Below are 12,079 nucleotides of genomic sequence, written 5' to 3'. Positions count from 1 at the left end.
GAAGGATATGATTAATGTTTAATTATGGAGGTTAATTTACAGACACAATGGAAGGCAACAAAACATCAACTTTCATAACACAGGGCATGCACTACAAACAAAAGGATATGCCACTAAACTGCTGATTCTCCAACGAAGGTAAGAGTGTTAGTCTTAAATGTTGGCATTGTTGAAATCAGTGGTGATTAACAACTGTATGAAGTGAGAGGATGGTTTGCATGGTGGGCTATAAGAGAAATCTTGTGGTGGGGAAGTTGCCAGTGACCACCAAACAGTAGTTGGAACTCGAGAGATAGGCAAGCGCACAATCTCTCTCTCTCTCACACACACACACACACACACACAGGGCTACTGTCAGTAGCTGGCCCGAAAGAGCGATACCTGGAGATCGGGGAAGGTGTTAGACACAGCTAGCAGTTTAGCCAAGGTCAACATGTTGAGTCTCATCTACACCCACATGCGCCTGACCATCCTCTTCTCCCTCGGGCAGCAGGAGAGCGGACTGCTATAAGTAATGCTGCTGACGGCACTAGGCGCTATACCTTCATACAGACATATTAACATTACAGTTGTAATCCGTATTAGCAGAGTGACCCTCACAAGAGGGACTGCACGAGCGGTTGTCTGCACAACTACGAAGCTGCAAAGTGCGTCACATTAATAATACTCGATTGTAGGGCTGCAGCTCTAACGCTACTTGACAGCAGGGTTACCTCTCAATATTACTGCCATACCGAGTCGTCACTCAGCTATTACTATAGAACACATAATAATAAATATAGGTACCACTGCATTTACTATGTTAATTAGATGTATTTTTGCCACAATGATCCTCTTGCAGTACCGCTGTTTTAGAACTTTAACATTACAGCTGTAATAATACTTTATGACTGTGATGGTGCTGTAGTTACCCGCTGGCAGCACTGCTGCTTTAGCTGTTCTCTATGGCAATGCTGCTATGGTAGTTTCACCAGCTGGAAGTTTTAGTGATGTTTCAGTGAGTGTGTCTGCCAGCACTCCTGCTTGTTACTTTATTACTGCTGCTGTTGTAATACAACGGTGTGACGAAAGTGCTTCTTTAAGCTTTGTGTGAGTGTCTATCTTTCGATCCCAACTGAGACCTGTCACTTTAATACTTCCTGGTGGAAGTGCAGCAATAGTACTATTCTCCAGCGCTGCTGCTGTTTCACTGTTTTCCTGGCACTTTCATGTTACTACTCTTCGGCAGCAGTGCTCTTTTTACTCAACCGCCGAAACTTTGTGTTTCTTACTGTGTTCTGTGAATGGGTTTTCACTGTGTACTTACTGGGGACTTAGGGCATGTACATTTCCAGCATTGGGGTATTTGTGAAGGAGTGGCCCAAGTTCACAACAGCTGTAAACAAGGATGGACCTGTTGAGCCAATGACAGGGCCCTTCTTAGTACGAGGTGGGTCACGAGCTACTAATTCCTGGCTACTTGGGACTGTCACTTCCGGGAAACCGTGGACATCGGATAGTCATGTCTAGGATCCCCAGCCTACCCCTGTCAGGTGAACGGAGCGTGAGTCAGGCTGGAAGACCAATGTCCGCCGCACCCACTCACCGTCATCCGCGGGCTTAAATGAACGTGTGGAGTTTGCATGTTACCTATAAGACAATTACCATGGCGATAATATGCCTTCAAGTTCTGTCCCGATCCCAGCCAGTGGATGTCCACTAGATCTTATTCCTTTTCAAAGTATTTTTGTTTTAAATGTATTCATGTGTATCCTTTGACACTGTTATTCATTTATCATTTGTTTAAGTCATTTCCTTAGTGTTCACAATATCACACACCATTTTATTCCGATAACGTCCTTTTACCCGGATTAGACTCATAGTCTTTCACCTAGCTTCACGATCCCACACCTAGTCCGTTGTTTAGGTCTAGGATACAACACACACTCAGTCCGACGTCTATTTCAACACGCCTAACAACATCCGGTTTACCAAGCCGTCCCCGGCGTCCGGAACGATTGAAAGCTTTAACACAAGTAAGTCTCATTGAAATTGTAGCACCGCTGAATGCGAGCAGATATATTTTCGCTACCCTTGCACGATATCGTTAACCTGAACCCACCGAATATTTTACCTTTCCAATCATATTTAACCTTGCATGCCTCACACAGAACTTCACTTAAAGAACCCACACGCCGTTTTCATTTAAAGCACTTACACGCAGTTTGCACCGAACCGACTTTCCTTTCCTAGATTACACGCCCATAGCAACCAGGTCCCATCTCAAACACTATTGGTGACAATAAGGGTAAAACGCACTTTTATTTAAAACATCTTTAAACAGTCACTATAATAGCGATCTGATTTGCGTTAGGAATGAGATTTACATCAATATATCGCTTTATTGTAGATGCTCCCCGATGAAGGGCGGTGGCCCGAAATGCATTGGAGCGAATCTCACACATTGCATTTGTGAAATTTGAAAATGTTTGGAAAATCCTTTCCAGTATGGATATGAAATCAATATCAAGTATGGAAAACAAATAAAACAGATAAATGGATCAATAGCAATTACTTGCTTGGAGAATTTTTGAATTATACCAAACAGAGTGCCTCAGGGATGTCACCAATGATTCATTGGTAGCACTTGTTCTAATCTAAGCTATGGTAGTTTCACCAGCTGGAAGTTTTAGTGATGTTTCAGTGAGTGTGTCTGCCAGCACTCCAGCTTGTTACTTTATTACTGCTGCTGTTGTAATACAACGGTGTGACGAAAGTGCTTCTTTAAGCTTTGTGTGAGTGTCTATCTTTCGATCCCAACTGAGACCTGTCACTTTATTACTTCCTGGTGGAAGTGCAGCAATAGTACTATTCTCCAGCGCTGCTGCTGTTTCACTGTTTTCCTGGCACTTTCATGTTACTACTCTTCGGCAGCAGTGCTCTTTTTACTCAACCGTCGAAACTTTGTGTTTCTTACTGTGTTCTGTGAATGGGTTTTCACTGTGTACTTACTGGGGACTTAGGGCATGTACATTTCCAGCATTGGGGTATTTGTGAAGGAGTGGCCCAAGTTCACAACAGCTGTAAACAAGGATGGACCTGTTGAGCCAATGACAGGGCCCTTCTTAGTACGAGGTGGGTCACGAGCTACTAATTCCTGGCTACTTGGGACTGTCACTTCCGGGAAACCGTGGACATCGGATAGTCATGTCTAGGATCCCCAGCCTACCCCTGTCAGGTGAACGGAGCGTGAGTCAGGCTGGAAGACCAATGTCCGCCGCACCCACTCACCGTCATCCTGATCGAAGGGGTTGGATTCGAAGAGCGGCATGGTGCCGGCATCCGATCCCACTGGTCCAGGCACCGCTGTCCACCCTAAGGCCTCTCTTAGCAACTCTTTGGATTTAGGTTAGAGGAGCAACTAGGAAGCACCACGGACATCGGAACTGGAGACTCACGTGACCGTACGTCAACGCACCTGCGCAGTTCCAGCCTCAAGCGCCGCCCTCCTGTGACTGATGCTAAGAGACTACACGTAGGAGGAGCATGCAGAGGCCGCAGATCCAAGAGAGGGAAGCCCCGCGTGACGGAGCCTGTAGCCCGGTGAGTGGGGCAGAGTGGGGCAGATGGGTCTTAGTTGTAGGGGGGTGGGTGTGTGTGTGTGTGTGTGTGTGTGTGTGTGTGTGTGCATGCGTGTGTGTGCATGCGTGAGTGTGGCTGTGTGTGTGCGCGCATGATTGTGCCTGCACATGTGTGTGTGTGTGTATGTGTGTGTGTGCACGCGACAGAGAGGCATGGCTGACTTCCTGGCAATCTGGAGATGTGCACGGCTCCGGGGGGCTGGGCGTGCGCGCCCACGATGCGAAATAGACGCGTGTGCCCGGTCTGTCTCCCTTGAGAGGCAACTCCACGACAATAGGTCTCGAGAGCAAGACCTAAAAATACCTCTCCAGAATGTAAAATCGGGCATTTAGAACATGACTTCACACATGGCAACAGAACAATATAAAGCCAGCCCTGCAAGCTCTATTTTTGCTTCTACATGAAATCACGGTTAAGTTAAAAACAGTGTGCAGATAAAGGTCCTTTCTTCCTTCGGGAACGGGCTTACAATACAACATTGTTCCTTTAATAGAAATGGGTGCACTCGAAGATCCTTGGGGGTTCAGGATCCAGAACTTTAGTTCAACCTCAGCTCTGGTTTCCATATAGAATTATCATATCTAAAGTTCAGAAAACTACTGAAAATCTAATTCTTGAAACTGAAACAGACCTTCATTAAGACTATCATCCTCTTGGGAGTGACTGCTGACAGTCAGATCTAGAACCGCCCGCCCTGGGCATCAGGCTAGGCCAACTCACTCAATGTTAAAACTTTGATGTATTCATGTTCTTTTAAACTTGAAAGACTTAATTCCTTTAGATACTCAAAACTATTTAAATATACACACGAAAATGCAAGCTCTACAAAAAATAGTAAAGAAAATAAAGTGTTGGGTTTATCCCTATATATACAGAAACAAAATCATTAGCCACGAGGCCAACGCAGAAGGAGTTAAAATACTTCTCACCAAATCTTTAAATTTAACAATTTTCATTCATTGATTTAATTGCCAAGACAGTCCATGACCCTCACACAACAGCCCATTAACTGAAGATTGCATTTTCCTTCCTTTAGTTTCTGAACTCTAAAAGTGGCCTAAGTGGTGTGTAACATTTTATAAAAGACATAAATAAATGAGCAAATAGTGCAAACATGAGACTATGGCGTCTGGAACAACAGTGTTGATCTTATGTAAAGAGAAGAGTGTTGCAACTCAAGGACGATTTAGAGTAAATAAACCCTGACCTTGGCTGTAGCACATACCTAACATTACTTAATGAAGCTATGGAGATAACAAGCCCCTAGATTGTGTATCACAGGCTAAGGCCATAGACGCATCATATTGATGACTCCTATCTTGTACAAGTCATACAGACTTCGAACCCATATTCATCATCTTCTACATGTTGGGCTTCAGGATGCTGTGGTTAATGTACATAGTGTGGCGGAAGGGGGTGGGGGAATCACAACATGCTTGATGTAAGGTTCATTTTAAACACATCACTCTATAGTTACTTCAATCTGCTTGATATCATATTTTTGGTGGGGTTATAAAAGTCTGGATGTTCAACTAATGGATATTGCCCTAGGCGTAATTTATCGTTAGCTTTTGGAAACTCTTTCTTCCAGCAGAAAACGTACTACCTCAGACAAAGTGGTAGTGGAAAATCTGACTAATTAAGAGTTTTCTACAACTAGGGAAAAGCTGAGGTGGCATGGTGTGCAAAATAAAGATGGACTGCGATGGAGGCCCAGTGATTAACAGGGGCGGAGATTAATTGAAGCATTCCATCCATCGCTCCTTTGTATACTTTAGAGATAGAACACAGCAGATGTTCAGCCAAAATGACCTATTGTGTGAACCGATATACAGACAACGGTCAAACCTGATGACAGATCTTGTGGGCGTGGCCAATGCTGCTGCAGAAATTTCCACCCAAGTGTTCACCAAATGGAAATCTACCCTCAATAAAGAGGCACACTATTGATACCCAGATTTTCCTTCACACAGACATACGGTGGGGGATCTCCTACGTGATCAGCTTCTCATTCTGACTTCAAGGTAGAGCTTTTTGGGGAATATTCAGCTAAGTTCACTGATCTCCGTGTTCAAGATACCTCAGAATCACCGTCAGCCTTGGACAGACCTACTTCCGCTAACTGGAGATAAGGCTGGTGGACACGACGGCTAGAATAGTGCATTTCCGGATAAACATCATCAACCTAAATCAGTTGTCTCAACTGAGTAGCAGCTGTCTTTTCATTGAATTTACTAATTAAACATTATTTTAAATAGGGCCCCAAGTTTCTATACATGGTATTTATTTTCTACCCAAATTACTTGATTATGTACAAGGCACACAAGAATGTAACACGCAAATGATTATGGGTATTTCCCAAGGAAAATATGCTGAAACACAATGTTACGTCATCTAGTATTTATGCTGTGCAGCTTCCAATAGCGTGACAACCTTTTCCATCCTGTATACGTGGTTAGAGAGGTGTAGTAATGAAGGGTGTCCTGTATGGAAAGTACTGGATGTAGTTAGTGAGGCTTTGTGATTTGCTCTATTGTATTACATCTGGGCAAAGTTGGATGCAGCAGGCTTATCGATGCAGCTCCAAACAGATACTCAAAACTCGTTGATCCGCGAATGCCAAATCCTGGAAGTAACAGAATTCCAGGGCTTTCAGACCTTTGCTGCTTATTCTACCTGCTAACTTACTGCACTGCTATCATTCTAAAAAAAACTTGTATCGCTCATTTAACGGAGGCCAGCCACATTAACTTGCTGCACATTTTGCAAGAGTTATACTCTCCACAATTCCAGTTCAATCTTGGAATATGTTTCTAATGTCCTTAATTGTTTTATTATGGTGTACCGGTGTCTGTCAGTTTCAGATGTTAATTTATTATAAACGATAAAACCGCCCATTGTTTCTCAATTGGGTAATATTCAACCATAATCCAAAAACCCATATCACAACCGAATTGAGTTAAACCCATTTGGTAACTGGGCCCTTAAAATGTCCACCAATTCCAAACAATTTTCAAGTAACAGTGCCAGTCTACAAGTTTGTGTTCTTATATACACACAAAGACCTTTCTGATTCAAGTAGCACATCGACACTGAATATTTAACAATACAGAATGAAGAGCCACAGTCGCAGATCCATCAATGTCCGCACCTAACAATTGCCTCAAGTTATACAAAGGTGCACATTAGTAAAGAGGCTGCAACAAAAAATTATGCAAGTCTCAAACCCGCAGAAAAGGAGAACCAATTTACATAATTATCCAATCTATCAGAATATTGGTCATCTTGGAAACACGCTTTAAAATTGTTTCTTAAAGTACAATTAGATGACTTTTGAAATCATGTTTTATTACGAACTATTGCATTTCACAGATAATGCCTATGAAGTCTCAATTTTCAAACAGGAGGGATAGTCCTTAAGTGGAAAAACGGTTTCATTTGTCAAAACGTGTGCTATAGTATCTATCTCCAGCTTTAATAGTCACTCATATGTCAATAAGCGCATGCAGGCGTCGATTTAGGCTTTTTTGTGTGTAAAAGTGCACCATGTTACAAAAACAAAAATCCGAGTCAAGAAATGAAAAAAATTCCATTTATTAGTTTGTGTCGTTCATCTTTTTAATAATTTCCACTTGGAAAATATTGACTTCCATGGTCATGACGCTATTTACTCACTACAGTTTATGCATGGACGATTGAAGACTCTTTCTAAAACGTGGAATAACCTCCGAAATTGTATGCAATTATTGTTTTGACTTTCCAAAACGGTAACAATGCTCTGTGACACTTTGTAACCTACAACCTACACCCTATTCTGCAAAATGTACTACATGCGGGGTGTGCCGACAAGTTTGCATTTTTAGTAAATGCCACGCTGAACAGACAATGTTTCTCATCAGTGACAGAAAAGCAAATTAACTAGACATTATTTCATCGGCCCCGGAACACACGAAAAAATAAATCAACCAGATTTTCGGACTGATAAATATACTTGTTCTGAAGTGGATCAACGCATGAAGTGAAACAGGGCAGGTCGAGCAACATTTCGGGTGCAAGGCGCAGGCAGGCTTGCGTTGGTCAGTTGTAAATGTAAAACGCCTGCCAGCCACACCATATTTGTGGGGGTGGGTATGTGCATCTAGTGGTTGGAGTGGGGAAGGGGACATCCTGTGACATGTCAATAAGCAGGCAGCAATGCTGGCCGCTGCAAGCAATCGAGAGAATGTAAACATTTCTGCCGGAGTCCGCAGGTCAGGTCACGGGGAGGTGTGAAACGGGAACCTAAAACACGTTTTTCTTGCTGTTGCAAATGAAGATTCACCAGTCACATAAGAATGGTCTCTCACACACCAGTATCAGTAAATTCCAAGCCCAACAGTAGCACTCATCGGGCCTCCCACAACAGAAACTTCTGTAAATAACTTCTCACAATCCATGCAAGGACTGCCTGCGCTCTGGTTGTGAGTCGCGAATCCAAGAACTGCCTCCACCGTCATCCAGCTGTTGCTTCGTTCTGCAACTCTGCCAAGGCGCGATGAATGTATGTCTGAAATATGGCAGAGCCAGGACTTCGCACATGACCCACAACAGAGGACAAATCCACTTTTCAAGTAACTTTCCCGGGAATGACTGCCTCCTATTCGGGGAGTAACCAAAACAGTGCCCTGCGCCCCCCCCCCCCCCCCCCTCCCCCCGCCCCGCCCCCCGCCCCCCGCACAGTGCCATGTTCCTATGCAGCTAGAGGGGGTGGGGGCACAGAATTGTAATGACCACTAGCTTTGGGTTACGAAGTACCAGGCTATCTGCCAGAATCTGCTTCAGCGCCTAGTAAGGGGCAGCAGGCGTTATATAGGTATAATTAGAACACCATTCTAAAGAAGCCTTCGTGCGCAGCCCGTGTTTACCTCAGAGCGGGGCTGTCATGTGTCCCCCGGCGGGGCTCCCATTGGGTCAGCAGGCGGCTCTCCTCAGCTAGCTAAAGACTGGCCGACGCAGCGAGTGCTTGTTTGTCTCCGCTCCGTGCACCCACCAGCTGACAGGTACCGGAAGTGATGCCTTGCCAAATGACGGCGGCGAGTTGTCGCTGTTGCCCACACCTCCCGGGTCCCAGACTGCCTTTGGCTAGCCCCGTACTCCTAACAAAAGTTTGGTCCCACTGCCAACCCAACACCTGAAACACCCAGAACTGGCACCGTCGGAGCGGGTGGCTTGCCAGAGAGAAATCCTAGGCCTAAAGAGATTTATACTGCTTCTGACTAAGCATTCATCTCGGCACCTGTGCTCCACATCTGGGGCCGGGGAGGAGACAGGGGGGGGGGCGGGGGATAGGAGCGCGAGGGCTGCTCGCACATGTGCTGCTCGCGCATGCGCTATTCCTGGATCTGCGGGCTCGTGCACAGTGGTGGCGATGCAAACTTTAGGAGGCTCCTGTGATCAAGACGGAGTATGCTGATGAAGACACGAGACCAGCGCAAAGTCACCACAATTGCTGGTAAGTGGGGTATATGTACATTTAAAGACTTACATGTTGAATGTTGTGTTGTTTACGTGTCCACTAAAAGCCTGGTGTAAGTGCAGTGTCGACGCGAAAGTGAAACTGCATGCTTTTGCCTGGGGACTGGACATGCGCGTTCACAGAGCCTGGTCGGCTCGTTCACCTCTCTGACTCCGTTGAGATGCAAGTGGGTGACAATAGGTCAAGAGAACTCGACCTAAAAAGGAGGGCACCGCACTGCAGAGGAGATGGAGGGGTCACCTATTCCACACCACATACTCGGCATTTGCCAGGGGGACACTTCTATGGATCCGGGCGGGGGTTCCCTTTCAAGCTACTAGGCACACTATAGACCCAGAAGGGAGGTATGTGGCAGTTGAGGGTCTGCTCCGGGGCCGTCAGTTGACACTTTGCAGCGTCTATGCGCCAAACGTAGAGCAGGCATCATACTTCAATAGACTGACCAAACAGTTAGCCTCTTATTTAACGGGTTCAGTGCTGCTGGGGGGAGATCTCAACTCCGTGGCGGACGCCACCCTTGATAGGTCACACCCACCTCTACATGCATCCCCAGTTCACAGACTGGCAAAACACAGATCAAACTGGCAAGGGTTGTGGGACCTGACGGATGCCTGGCGCGCCCAACACCCAACAGACAGGGATTATTCCTTCTATTCGGGCCTGCACGACCTCCATGTTCGCATTGATGCGTTCCTATGCTCCCAATCGGTGTTGCCAATGGTTACTCGAACCGAATACCTAGCGCGCACGATTTCGGACCACAACCCCCTACTCCTTACATTTACCTGGATGAACGAAGTCTCGCCAATCCCAACGTGGCGGCTTCATCCGGACACTTTGGACGATCCGCCGTTCAGCGGAGCGTTGGAAGGTAGAATCTCCCAATACTGTGCCGAGAATGAGGGGACTGCCTCTTCCAGGGCAGTGGAATGGGACGCGCTCAAGGTGGTAGTAAGGGGGCACTGTATAGGGAAGTTCGCGGGCGTACGGCGAACACTAGTCGAAGATGTGTACAAGGCCGAGCAAGCCTTGCGTGCGGTAGAGAAACAGCGGCCCAACCACCCCGACTTGCAGGATAGAGTAAGTTCGGCGCGGGAGGCAATGGCGGTAGAGGTGGAGCGCCTTCGCTGCTTTGACCACAAAACATACTTAACCAAAGCACTCGCCGAGGGAGATAAGACGGGGACGCTCCTAGCCTGGTTAGCAAACCCCAATAGGGGTGCTGCCCCAATATTATCTCTGACGGACGCGAATGGCACTGAGTGTAACACCCAGCCGGACATTTTACAATGCTTTAAAGCATACTACGAGCGACTGTATAAGAGAGGCCCGGTAGACCGACCCGAGGTGTTAGAGAGCTTGTTGTCTGAAATACAATTACCGTGCCTAGAACCAGACCAAGCGGAAGCCCTCGGGGGCCCAATTGACCTTGCGGAAATAAGGGGAGCCATAAAGAAAATGGCACGCAGGAAAACTCCAGGAGTGGACGGTCTGCCCATCGAGTTCTACGGTAAATACATTGATATCCTAGCCCCACGACTCCAAACTGTATACAATGAGGCGAAAGAGAGGGGGGAGCTGCCCTGCTCGATGCGTGAGGCGCTCATGATCCCCTTGCTCAAGCCACATAGAACCAGCTCTGACCCGGCATCGTACAGACCACTGTCGATGCTCACGACGGATTACAAAATCTTGAGCACTATACTAGCCACCAGGCTGATGGCCCATATGCAAGACTTGATCCACAAGGACCAATCGGGCTTTATCCCCACTAGAAATACGTCTCACAACATTCGTAGGTTGCTGAGGATAGTTGCGAACCCTCCACCGACCGCCAGAGCCCCGGTGGTGATGGCGATCGACATAGAAAAAGCCTTCGATAGCCTGGAATGGAGCTACTTGTACAGGGTGCTGCGAAGTTTTGGCATTGGTGATGAGTATGTGTGGTGGACAGAAGTGCTATATGCCTCGGCGGGAGCTAGGGTGCGGGTAGGAGCATTGATATCGGATAGATATGCAGTGCATAGGAGTACTAGACAGGGATGTGCACTCTCCCCCTTGCTGTTCGCCCTCGCGATAGAACCCCTGGCGGCACTGGCCAGGAATGGTGACTCCTACCAAGGGCTGGAGGTGGACGGAATTCGTCATCACATATCATTATATGCGGACGACCTCCTACTGTTCCTGGAGAATGCCGAAGAGGCAGTGGAAGGGGCGGAAGACCTACTAGCGCGTTTCGGAGATGTATCGGGCCTGAGGGTGAACTGGGCGAAGACCTGCCTCTTTCCTCTCCGGAGGGCGGAGAGATGCCCCATGACCCGTCCCGAGCCCCGCTGGGAGCCAACCTGTTTGCCCTACCTAGGGGTGTACATTTACCACGAACCCACAGACCTGTTAGAAGGCAATATAAACCGTTGTATCCGAACGCTGCAGGGTAACATGCTTTTCTGGGCCACCCTCCCTTTGTCTATGACAGGCCGTGTCTCGCTGCTTAAAATGATCGCCCTGCCGCGGTTGCTGTACTTCTTTCGAACCTTGCCTGTGTGGATACCGAGTGCCGTGTTTCGACGACTAAAATCCCAAGTGGTGTCCTTTCTGTGGGGAACTGGTAGGCGGAGAATAGCCTTGGCAACCCTGACCCGCCCGAAGAACGAGGGCGGACTCGCGGTCCCTGATTTCGAGTATTATTATTTGGCCGCCCAGCTGCAATTCCTCACGCAGGAAGTGGCTAGGGTATACCGAGGCCCGGAGCAGGAGAGGGACACTGGCACCCCTCGCCATGTGCTGGCGTACATCACCCTGCAGCAGAGGCTAGCACTCAGAGACCTGTCTCAAGAGGAACGGACATTGAGGCTCTGCTGGAACCGCGTGCAAAAGCGCGCTGGCCCCGGACACCCGTACGCACCCGAAATACCACTGGGCATGCTCACGGCGCTGCCACAT

The 12,079-nt window shown here is 47.2% G+C and overlaps 1 long non-coding RNA gene across 1 annotated transcript in view; it reads right to left on the bottom strand.

The window, feature by feature from the left end:
• LOC147711337 (uncharacterized) overlaps window positions 1–8,643 on the bottom strand; it is a 245,350-nt gene extending 236,707 nt beyond the window's left edge. The window contains exon 1 of the long non-coding RNA XR_015295691.1: window positions 8,526–8,643. This is a non-coding gene — a long non-coding RNA (uncharacterized LOC147711337). The remainder of the gene's footprint in view (window positions 1–8,525) is intronic.
• Between the last annotated feature and the right edge of the window lie 3,436 nt (window positions 8,644–12,079).

The sequence above is a fragment of the Lissotriton vulgaris genome, chromosome 5 (genome assembly GCF_964263255.1).
Source record: "Lissotriton vulgaris chromosome 5, aLisVul1.2, whole genome shotgun sequence".
Lineage (NCBI taxonomy): Eukaryota > Metazoa > Chordata > Amphibia > Caudata > Salamandridae > Lissotriton > Lissotriton vulgaris.
This window is presented reverse-complemented; position numbering and strand designations above follow the sequence as displayed.